A 13,209-nucleotide genomic window follows, 5' to 3' on the forward strand; every position below is an offset into this window, starting at 1 on the left:
AGGCCGGTCACTTAGGTTCAGTTCCGTTTAAAAAAAAAAAAACCAAAAACAAAACGGACCAATACAAAGTATTCTTATTCATATTAGAAGATATTGTAAAATAACAATTAATTTAATTTTTTTTTTTTTTTTTTCACTTACACATTAGGCCCGTCGCGCCGCGCCACTACTATATGGGGCGAAGGTGCGAAGTCGACGGCGACGACAAAGTACCGAGTCTAAGGAGACTGATGGCGGCACCACACAGTGGCGTTATGTCTCTATAAAAGTGGTATGTTATGTTATGTTATTTATTAATGGTATTATTTTAATATCATATCAATATTGTACCCCGCACAGGGGGGAGGTACGGGTAGGTAGTGACGAAAAATAACGATACGGGACTCTTACGAGGTCTCGCAATCGGAATGAGTACACTTTAAATATTTTAACGAGGTAAAATTTAAGGGCATTGAGGGTCTGGTGCCAGTGGTGGTTCATTAGATCCACTATACTTTTTATAATTATGTGGCGTTATGTCTGTATGAAAGTGGTGGTCTTTTATTATGTTATTTATTAATGGTATTTTTTTAATATCATATCAATATTGTACCCCACACGGGGGGAAGTAGGGGGGTAGGTAGTGACGAAAAATAACGATACGGGACTCTTACGAGGTCTCGTAATCGGAATGAGTTTCTGCGACTACCATTGTTTGTCGTGGGTAACGGGGAATCAGGGTTCGATTCCGGTGAGGGAGCCTGAGAAACTGCTGCCACATCCAAGGAAGGCAGCAGGCGCGCAAATTACCCACTCCCTGCACGGGGGGGGAGGTACGGGTAGGTAGTGACGAAAAATAACGATACGGGACTCTTACGAGGTCTCGTCATCGAAATCGTCACTTGTAAATATAAACGCGCAAGATCGTTACACGAACCGCTTACCATTATAGTAAACTACTATGCAAACACACATAACATATACGCAATAAGGGAACTTTAAATTGGAGATTTTACCCTACCACACCCGTCTGTCTCATTCTGAAAACTATTCAAAATAATTGCTATTTTTCATTCTCATTCAAATATAAATAATAGTAAATAATATATAATTTTTGACTGAACTGAACCCAAGTGCCCGGCCTGTAGCCGGGCACCCCTCGTATTCATGTTCTAACCTAACCTAACCTAAATCTAGTTTTGACACCTTTAGACTTTAGATTCAAGATTTAATGTGAATATATGCATTAATAAAAACTCATTACTATTTTAATACTAGTTATGCTGCTGTTGATGCACTGATGAAAGCCAGATAGCTAGATCAGTGTTTAGTTAGTCGTAGTTGCCGGTGGGCTGAGGTCTAAAGGAATCCAAACTAGTTTTAAAAGGTTTGGATAGGTTAGGTTAGGTTAGAACATGAATAAGACGGGTGCCCGGCCGCAGGCCGGTCACTTAGGTTCAGTTCCGTTTAAAAAAAAAAAAACAAAAAACAAAACGGACCAATACAAAGTATTCTTATTCATATTAGAAGATATTGTAAAATAACAATTAATTTAATTTTTTTTTTTTTTTTTTCACTTACACATTAGGCCCGTCGCGCCGCGCCACTACTATATGGGGCGAAGGTGCGAAGTCGACGGCGACGACAAAGTACCGAGTCTAAGGAGACTGATGGCGGCGCCACACAGTGGCGTTATGTCTCTATAAAAGTGGTGGTCTTTTATTATGTTATTTATTAATGGTATTATTTTAATATCATATCAATATTGTACCCCGCACAGGGGGGAGGTACGGGTAGGTAGTGACGAAAAATAACGATACGGGACTCTTACGAGGTCTCACAATCGGAATGAGTACACTTTAAATATTTTAACGAGATAAAATTTAAGGGCATTGAGGGTCTGGTGCCAGTGGTGGTTGATTAGATCCACACACTATACTTTTTATAATTATGTGGCGTTATGTCTGTATGAAAGTGGTGGTCTTTTATTATGTTATTTATTAATGGTATTTTTTTAATATCATATCAATATTGTACCCCGCACGGGGGGAGGTAGGGGGGTAGGTAGTGACGAAAAATAACGATACGGGACTTTTACGAGGTCTCGTAATCGGAATGAGTTTCTGCGACTACCATTGTTTGTCGCGGGTAACGGGGAATCAGGGTTCGATTCCGGTGAGGGAGCCTGAGAAACTGCTACCACATCCAAGGAAGGCAGCAGGCGCGCAAATTACCCACTCCCTGCACGGGGGGGGAGGTACGGGTAGGTAGTGACGAAAAATAACGATACGGGACTCTTACGAGGTCTCGTCATCGAAATCGTCACTTGTAAATATAAACGCGCAAGATCGTTACACGAACCGCTTAGCATTATTGTAAACTACTATGCAAACACACATAACATATACGCAATAAGGGAACTTTAAATTGGAGATTTTACCCTACCACACCCGTCTGTCTCATTCTGAAAACTATTCAAAATAATTGCTATTTTTCATTCTCATTCAAATATAAATAATAGTAAATAATATATAATTTTTGACTGAACTGAACCCAAGTGCCCGGCCTGTAGCCGGGCACCCCTCGTATTCATGTTCTAACCTAACCTAACCTAACCTAAATCTAGTTTTGACACCTTTAGACTTTAGATTCAAGATTTAATGTGAATATATGCATTAATAAAAACTCATTACTATTTTAATACTAGTTATGCTGCTGTTGATGCACTGATGAAAGCCAGATAGCTAGATCAGTGTTTAGTTAGTCGTAGTTGCCGGTGGGCTGAGGTCTAAAGGAATCCAAACTAGTTTTAAAAGGTTTGGATAGGTTAGGTTAGGTTAGAACATGAATAAGACGGGTGCCCGGCCGCAGGCCGGTCGCTTAGGTTCAGTTCCGTTTAAAAAAAAAAAACAAAAAACAAAACGTACCAATACAAAGTACTCTTATTCATATTAGAAGATATTGTAAAATAACAATTCATTTAATTTTTTTTTTTTTTTTTTTCACTTACACATTAGGCCCGTCGCGCCGCGCCACTACTATATGGGGCGAAGGTGCGAAGTCGACGGCGACGACAAAGTACCGAGTCTAAGGAGACTGATGGCGGCGCCACACAGTGGCGTTATGTCTCTATAAAAGTGGTGGTCTTTTATTATGTTATTTATTAATGGTATTATTTTAATATCATATCAATATTGTACCCCGCACAGGGGGGAGGTACGGGTAGGTAGTGACGAAAAATAACGATACGGGACTCTTACGAGGTCTCGCAATCGGAATGAGTACACTTTAAATATTTTAACGAGGTAAAATTTAAGGGCATTGAGGGTCTGGTGCCAGTGGTGGTTGATTAGATCCACTATACTTTTTATAATTATGTGGCGTTATGTCTGTATGAAAGTGGTGGTCTTTTATTATGTTATTTATTAATGGTATTTTTTTAATATCATATCAATATTGTACCCCGCACGGGGGGAAGTAGGGGGGTAGGTAGTGACGAAAAATAACGATACGGGACTCTTACGAGGTCTCGTAATCGGAATGAGTTTCTGCGACTACCATTGTTTGTCGCGGGTAACGGGGAATCAGGGTTCGATTCCGGTGAGGGAGCCTGAGAAACTGCTACCACATCCAAGGAAGGCAGCAGGCGCGCAAATTACCCACTCCCTGCACGGGGGGGGAGGTACGGGTAGGTAGTGACGAAAAATAACGATACGGGACTCTTACGAGGTCTCGTCATCGAAATCGTCACTTGTAAATATAAACGCGCAAGATCGTTACACGAACCGCTTACCATTATAGTAAACTACTATGCAAACACACATAACATATACGCAATAAGGGAACTTTAAATTGGAGATTTTACCCTACCACACCCGTCTGTCTCATTCTGAAAACTATTCAAAATAATTGCTATTTTTCATTCTCATTCAAATATAAATAATAGTAAATAATATATAATTTTTGACTGAACTGAACCCAAGTGCCCGGCCTGTAGCCGGGCACCCCTCGTATTCATGTTCTAACCTAACCTAACCTAAATCTAGTTTTGACACCTTTAGACTTTAGATTCAAGATTTAATGTGAATATATGCATTAATAAAAACTCATTACTATTTTAATACTAGTTATGCTGCTGTTGATGCACTGATGAAAGCCAGATAGCTAGATCAGTGTTTAGTTAGTCGTAGTTGCCGGTGGGCTGAGGTCTAAAGGAATCCAAACTAGTTTTAAAAGGTTTGGATAGGTTAGGTTAGGTTAGAACATGAATAAGACGGGTGCCCGGCCGCAGGCCGGTCACTTTGGTTCAGTTCCGTTTAAAAAAAAAAAAACAAAAAACAAAACGGACCAATACAAAGTATTCTTATTCATATTAGAAGATATTGTAAAATAACAATTAATTTAATTTTTTTTTTTTTTTTTTCACTTACACATTAGGCCCGTCGCGCCGCGCCACTACTATATGGGGCGAAGGTGCGAAGTCGACGGCGACGACAAAGTACCGAGTCTAAGGAGACTGATGGCGGCGCCACACAGTGGCGTTATGTCTCTATAAAAGTGGTGGTCTTTTATTATGTTATTTATTAATGGTATTATTTTAATATCATATCAATATTGTACCCCGCACAGGGGGGAGGTACGGGAAGGTAGTGACGAAAAATAACGATACGGGACTCTTACGAGGTCTCGCAATCGGAATGAGTACACTTTAAATATTTTAACGAGGTAAAATTTAAGGGCATTGAGGGTCTGGTGCCAGTGGTGGTTGAGTAGATCCACTATACTTTTTATAATTATGTGGCGTTATGTCTGTATGAAAGTGGTGGTCTTTTATTATGTTATTTATTAATGGTATTTTTTTAATATCATATCAATATTGTACCCCGCACGGGGGGAAGTAGGGGGGTAGGTAGTGACGAAAAATAACGATACGGGACTCTTACGAGGTCTCGTAATCGGAATGAGTTTCTGCGACTACCATTGTTTGTCGTGGGTAACGGGGAATCAGGGTTCGATTCCGGTGAGGGAGCCTGAGAAACTGCTGCCACATCCAAGGAAGGCAGCAGGCGCGCAAATTACCCACTCCCTGCACGGGGGGGGAGGTACGGGTAGGTAGTGACGAAAAATAACGATACGGGACTCTTACGAGGTCTCGTCATCGAATAATCAATACACGAACTGCCCACACACTTGTAAATATAGACGTGCAAGATCGTTACACGAACCGCTTACCATTATAGTAAACTACTATGCAAACACACATAACATATACGCAATAAGGGAACTTTAAATTGGAGATTTTACCCTACCACACCCGTCTGTCTCATTCTGAAAACTATTCAAAATAATTGCTATTTTTCATTCTCATTCAAATATAAATAATAGTAAATAATATATAATTTTTGACTGAACTGAACCCAGGTGCCCGGCCTGTAGCCGGGCACCCCTCGTATTCATGTTCTAACCTAACCTAACCTAAATCTAGTTTTGACACCTTTAGACTTTAGATTCAAGATTTAATGTGAATATATGCATTAATAAAACTCATTACTATTTTAATACTAGTTATGCTGCTGTTGATGCACTGATGAAAGCCAGATAGCTAGATCAGTGTTTAGTTAGTCGTAGTTGCCGGTGGGCTGAGGTCTAAAGGAATCCAAACTAGTTTTAAAAGGTTTGGATAGGTTAGGTTAGGTTAGAACATGAATAAGACGGGTGCCCGGCCGCAGGCCGGTCACTTAGGTTCAGTTCCGTTTAAAAAAAAAAAAACAAAAAACAAAACGGACCAATACAAAGTATTCTTATTCATATTAGAAGATATTGTAAAATAACATTTAATTTAATTTTTTTTTTTTTTTTTCACTTACACATTAGGCCCGTCGCGCCGCGCCACTACTGTATGGGGCGAAGGTGCGAAGTCGACGGCGACGACAAAGTACCGAGTCTAAGGAGACTGATGGCGGCGCCACACAGTGGCGTTATGTCTCTATAAAAGTGGTGATCTTTTATTATGTTATTTATTAATGGTATTATTTTAATATCATATCAATATTTTTGGAGCCTGAGAAACTGCTGCCACATCCAAGGAAGGCAGCAGGCGCGCAAATTACCCACTCCCTGCACGGGGGGGGAGGTACGGGTAGATAGTGACGAAAAATAACGATACGGGACTCTTACGAGATCTCGTCATCGAATAATCAATACACGAAGTGCCCACACACTTGTAAATATAGACGTGCAAGATCGTTACACGAACCGCTTACCATTATAGTAAACTACTATGCAAACACACATAACATATACGCAATAAGGGAACTTTAAATTGGAGATTTTACCCTACCACACCCGTCTGTCTCATTCTGAAAACTATTCAAAATAATTGCTATTTTTCATTCTCATTCAAATATAAATAATAGTAAATAATATATAATTTTTGACTGAACTGAACCCAAGTGCCCGGCCTGTAGCCGGGCACCCCTCGTATTCATGTTCTAACCTAACCTAACCTAAATCTAGTTTTGACACCTTTAGACTTTAGATTCAAGATTTTATGTGAATATATGCATTAATAAAACTCATTACTATTTTAATACTAGTTATGCTGCTGTTGATGCACTGATGAAAGCCAGATAGCTAGATCAGTGTTTAGTTAGTCGTAGTTGCCGGTGGGCTGAGGTCTAAAGGAATCCAAACTAGTTTTAAAAGGTTTGGATAGGTTAGGTTAGGTTAGAACATGAATAAGACGGGTGCCCGGCCGCAGGCCGGTCACTTAGGTTCAGTTCCGTTTAAAAAAAAAAAAAACAAAAAACAAAACGGACCAATACAAAGTATTCTTATTCATATTAGAAGATATTGTAAAATAACATTTAATTTAATTTTTTTTTTTTTTTTCACTTACACATTAGGCCCGTCGCGCCGCGCCACTACTATATGGGGCGAAGGTGCGAAGTCGACGGCGATAACGATACGGGACTCTTACGAGGTCTCGCAATCGGAATGAGTACACTTTAAATATTTTAACGAGGTAAAATTTAAGGGCATTGAGGGTCTGGTGCCAGTGGTGGTTGATTAGATCCACACACTATACTTTTTATAATTATGTGGCGTAATGTCTGTATGAAAGTGGTGGTCTTTTATTATGTTATTTATTAATGGTATTTTTTTAATATCATATCAATATTGTACCCCGCACGGGGGGAGGTAGGGGGTAGGTAGTAACGAAAAATAACGATACGGGACTCTTGCGAGGTCTCGTAATCGGAATGAGTTTCTGCGACTACCATTGTTTGTCGCGGGTAACGGGGAATCAGGGTTCGATTCCGGTGAGGGAGCCTGAGAAACTGCTGCCACATCCAAGGAAGGCAGCAGGCGCGCAAATTACCCACTCCCTGCACGGGGGGGGAGGTACGGGTAGGTAGTGACGAAAAATAACGATACGGGACTCTTACGAGGTCTCGCAATCGGAATGAGTACACTTTAAATATTTTAACGAGGTAAAATTTAAGGGCATTGAGGTTCTGGTGCCAGTGGTGGTTGATTAGATCCACACACTATACTTTTTATAATTATGTGGCGTTATGTCTCTATAAAAGTGGTGGTCTTTTATTATGTTATTTATTAATGGTATTTTTTTAATATCATATCAATATTGTACCCCGCACGGGGGGAGGTAGGGAGGTAGGTAGTGACGAAAAATAACGATACGGGACTCTTACGAGGTCTCGTCATCGAATAATCAATACACGAACTGCCCACACACTTGTAAATATAGACGCGCAAGATCGTTACACGAACCGCTTACCATTATAATAAACTACTATGCAAACACACATAACATATACGCAATAAGGGAACTTTAAATTGGAGCTTTTACCCTACCACACCCGTCTGTCTCATTCTGAAAACTATTCAAAATAATTGCTATTTTTCATTCTCATTCAAATATAAATAATAGTAAATAATATATAATTTTTGACTGAACTGAACCCAAGTGCCCGGCCTGTAGCCGGGCACCCCTCGTATTCATGTTCTAACCTAACCTAACCTAAATCTAGTTTTGACACCTTTAGACTTTAGATTCAAGATTTAATGTGAATATATGCATTAATAAAAACTCATTACTATTTTAATACTAGTTATGCTGCTGTTGATGCACTGATGAAAGCCAGATAGCTAGATCAGTGTTTAGCCCGTCGCGCCGCGCCACTACTATATGGGGCGAAGGTGCGAAGTCGACGGCGACGACAAAGTACCGAGTCTAAGGAGACTGATGGCGGCGCCACACAGTGGCGTTATGTCTCTATAAAAGTGGTGGTCTTTTATTATGTTATTTATTAATGGTATTATTTTAATATCATATCAATATTGTACCCCGCACAGGGGGGAGGTACGGGTAGGTAGTGACGATAAATAACGATACGGGACTCTTACGAGGTCTCGCAATCGGAATGAGTTTCTGCGACTACCATTGTTTGTCGCGGGTAACGGGGAATCAGGGTTCGATTCCGGTGAGGGAGCCTGAGAAACTGCTACCACATCCAAGGAAGGCAGCAGGCGCGCAAATTACCCACTCCCTGCACGGGGGGGGAGGTACGGGTAGGTAGTGACGAAAAATAACGATACGGGACTCTTACGAGGTCTCGTCATCGAATAATCAATACACGAACTGCCAACACACTTGTAAATATAGACGTGCAAGATCGTTACACGAACCGCTTACCATTATAGTAAACTACTATGCAAACACACATAACATATACGCAATAAGGGAACTTTAAATTGGAGATTTTACCCTACCACACCCGTCTGTCTCATTCTGAAAACTATTCGAAATAATTGCTATTTTTCATTCTCATTCAAATATAAATAATAGTAAATAATATATAATTTTTGACTGAACTGAACCCAAGTGCCCGGCCTGTAGCCGGGCACCCCTCGTATTCATGTTCTAACCTAACCTAACCTAACCTAAATCTAGTTTTGACACCTTTAGACTTTAGATTCAAGATTTAATGTGAATATATGCATTAATAAAAACTCATTACTATTTTAATACTAGTTATGCTGCTGTTGATGCACTGATGAAAGCCAGATAGCTAGATCAGTGTTTAGTTAGTCGTAGTTGCCGGTGGGCTAAGGTCTAAAGGAATCCAAACTAGTTTTAAAAGGTTTGGATAGGTTAGGTTAGGTTAGAACATGAATAAGACGGGTGCCCGGCCGCAGGCCGGTCGCTTAGGTTCAGTTCCGTTTAAAAAAAAAAAACAAAAAACAAAACGTACCAATACAAAGTACTCTTATTCATATTAGAAGATATTGTAATATAACAATTCATTTATTTTTTTTTTTTTTTTTTTTCAATTACACATTAGGCCCGTCGCGCCGCGCCACTACTATATGGGGCGAAGGTGCGAAGTCGACGGCGACGACAAAGTACCGAGTCTAAGGAGACTGATGGCGGCGCCACACAGTGGCGTTATGTCTCTATAAAAGTGGTGGTCTTTTATTATGTTATTTATTAATGGTATTATTTTAATATCATATCAATATTGTACCCCGCACAGGGGGGAGGTACGGGTAGGTAGTGACGAAAAATAACGATACGGGACTCTTACGAGGTCTCGCAATCGGAATGAGTACACTTTAAATATTTTAACGAGGTAAAATTTAAGGGCATTGAGGGTCTGGTGCCAGTGGTGGTTGATTAGATCCACACACTATACTTTTTATAATTATGTGGCTACCATTGTTTGTCGCGGGTAACGGGGAATCAGGGTTCGATTCCGGTGAGGGAGGTTGAGAAACTGCTACCACATCCAAGGAAGGCAGCAGGCGCGCAAATTACCCACTCCCTGCACGGGGGGGGAGGTACGGGTAGGTAGTGACGAAAAATAACGATACGGGACTCTTACGAGGTCTCGTTATCGAATAATCAATACACGAACTGCCCACACACTTGTAAACATAGACGTGCAAGATCGTTACACGAACCGCTTACCATTATAGTAAACTACTATGCAAACACACATAACATATACGCAATAAGGGAACTTTAAATTGGAGATTTTACCCTACCACACCCGTCTGTCTCATTCTGAAAACTATTCAAAATAATTGCTATTTTTCATTCTCATTCAAATATAAATAATAGTAAATAATATATAATTTTTGACTGAACTGAACCCAAGTGCCCGGCCTGTAGCCGGGCACCCCTCGTATTCATGTTCTAACCTAACTAACCTAAATCTAGTTTTGACACCTTTAGACTTTAGATTCAAGATTTAATGTGAATATATGCATTAATAAAAACTCATTACTATTTTAATACTAGTTATGCTGCTGTTGATGCACTGATGAAAGCCAGATAGCTAGATCAGTGTTTAGTTAGTCGTAGTTGCCGGTGGGCTGAGGTCTAAAGGAATCCAAACTAGTTTTAAAAGGTTTGGATAGGTTAGGTTAGGTTAGAACATGAATAAGACGGGTGCCCGGCCGCAGGCCGGTCACTTAGGTTCAGTTCCGTTTAAAAAAAAAAAAACAAAAAACAAAACGGACCAATACAAAGTATTCTTATTCATATTAGAAGATATTGTAAAATAACAATTAATTTAATTTTTTTTTTTTTTTTTTCACTTACACATTAGGCCCGTCGCGCCGCGCCACTACTATATGGGGCGAAGGTGCGAAGTCGACGGCGACGACAAAGTACCGAGTCTAAGGAGACTGATGGCGGCGCCACACAGTGGCGTTATGTCTCTATAAAAGTGGTGGTCTTTTATTATGTTATTTATTAATGGTATTATTTTAATATCATATCAATATTGTACCCCGCACAGGGGGGAGGTACGGGTAGGTATTGACGAAAAATAACGATACGGGACTCTTACGAGGTCTCGCAATCGGAATGAGTACACTTTAAATATTTTAACGAGGTAAAATTTAAGGGCATTGAGGGTCTGGTGCCAGTGGTGGTTGATTAGATCCACACACTATACTTTTTATAATTATGTGGCGTTATGTCTGTATAAAAGTGGTGGTCTTTTATTATGTTATTTATTAATGGTATTTTTTTAATATCATATCAATATTGTACCCCGCACGGGGGGAGGTAGGGGGGTAGGTAGTGACAAAAAATAACGATACGGGACTCTTACGAGGTCTCGTAATCGGAATGAGTTTCTGCGACTACCATTGTTTGTCGCGGGTAACGGGGAATCAGGGTTCGATTCCGGTGAGGGAGCCTGAGAAACTGCTACCACATCCAAGGAAGGCAGCAGGCGCGCAAATTACCCACTCCCTGCACGGGGGGGGAGGTACGGGTAGGTAGTGACGAAAAATAACGATACGGGACTCTTACGAGGTCTCGTCATCGAATAATCAATACACGAACTGCCCACACACTTGTAAATATAGACGTGCAAGATCGTTACACGAACCGCTAACCATTATAGTAAACTACTATGCAAACACACATAACATATACGCAATAAGGGAACTTGAAATTGGAGATTTTACCCTATCACACCCGTCTGTCTCATTCTGAAAACTATTCAAAATAATTGCTATTTTTCATTCTCATTCAAATATAAATAATAGTAAATAATATATAATTTTTGACTGAACTGAACCCAAGTGCCCGGCCTGTAGCCGGGCACCCCTCGTATTCATGTTCTAACCTAACCTAACCTAACCTAAATCTAGTTTTGACACCTTTAGACTTTAGATTCAAGATTTAATGTGAATATATGCATTAATAAAAACTCATTACTATTTTAATACTAGTTATGCTGCAGTTGATGCACTGATGAAAGCCAGATAGCTAGATCAGTGTTTAGTTAGTCGTAGTTGCCGGTGGGCTGAGGTCTAAAGGAATCCAAACTAGTTTGAAAGGTTTGGATAGGTTAGGTTAGGTTAGAACATGAATAAGACGGGTGCCCGGCCGCAGGCCGGTCACTTAGGTTCAGTTCCGTTTAAAAAAAAAAAAAACAAAAAACAAAACGGACCAATACAAAGTATTCTTATTCATATTAGAAGATATTGTAAAATAACAATTAATTTAAATTTTTTTTTTTTTTTTCACTTACACATTAGGCCCGTCGCGCCGCGCCACTACTATATGGGGCGAAGGTGCGAAGTCGACGGCGACGACAAAGTACCGAGTCTAAGGAGACTGATGGCGGCGCCACACAGTGGCGTTATGTCTCTATAAAAGTGGTGGTCTTTTATTATGTTATTTATTAATGGTATTTTTTTAATATCATATCAATATTGTACCCCGCACGGGGGGAGGTAGGGGGGGGTAGGTAGTGACGAAAAATAACGATACGGGACTCTTACGAGGTCTCGTAATCGGAATGAGTTTCTGCGACTACCATTGTTTGTCGCGGGTAACGGGGAATCAGGGTTCGATTCCGGTGAGGGAGCCTGAGAAACTGCTACCACATCCAAGGAAGGCAGCAGGCGCGCAAATTACCCACTCCCTGCACGGGGGGGGAGGTACGGGTAGGTAGTGACGAAAAATAACGATACGGGACTCTTACGAGGTCTCGTCATCGAATAATCAATACACGAACTGCCCACACACTTGTAAATAAAGACGCGCAAGATCGTTACACGAACCGCTTACCATTATAGTAAACTACTATGCAAACACACATAACATATACGCAATAAGGGAACTTTAAATTGGAGATTTTACCCTACCACACCCGTCTGTCTCATTCTGAAAACTATTCAAAATAATTGCTATTTTTCATTCTCATTCAAATATAAATAATAGTAAATAATATATAATTTTTGACTGAACTGAACCCAAGTGCCCGGCCTGTAGCCGGGCACCCCTCGTATTCATGTTCTAACCTAACCTAACCTAACCTAAATCTAGTTTTGACACCTTTAGACTTTAGATTCAAGATTTAATGTGAATATATGCATTAATAAAAACTCATTACTATTTTAATACTAGTTATGCTGCTGTTGATGCACTGATGAAAGCCAGATAGCTAGATCAGTGTTTAGTTAGTCGTAGTTGCCGGTGGGCTGAGGTCTAAAGGAATCCAAACTAGTTTGAAAGGTTTGGATAGGTTAGGTTAGGTTAGAACATGAATAAGACGGGTGCCCGGCCGCAGGCCGGTCACTTAGGTTCAGTTCCGTTTAAAAAAAAAAAAAACAAAAAACAAAACGGACCAATACAAAGTATTCTTATTCATATTAGAAGATATTGTAAAATAACAATTA

The sequence above is a fragment of the Pararge aegeria genome, chromosome 8 (assembly GCF_905163445.1).
Source record: "Pararge aegeria chromosome 8, ilParAegt1.1, whole genome shotgun sequence".
Taxonomy (NCBI): Eukaryota; Metazoa; Arthropoda; class Insecta; order Lepidoptera; family Nymphalidae; genus Pararge; species Pararge aegeria.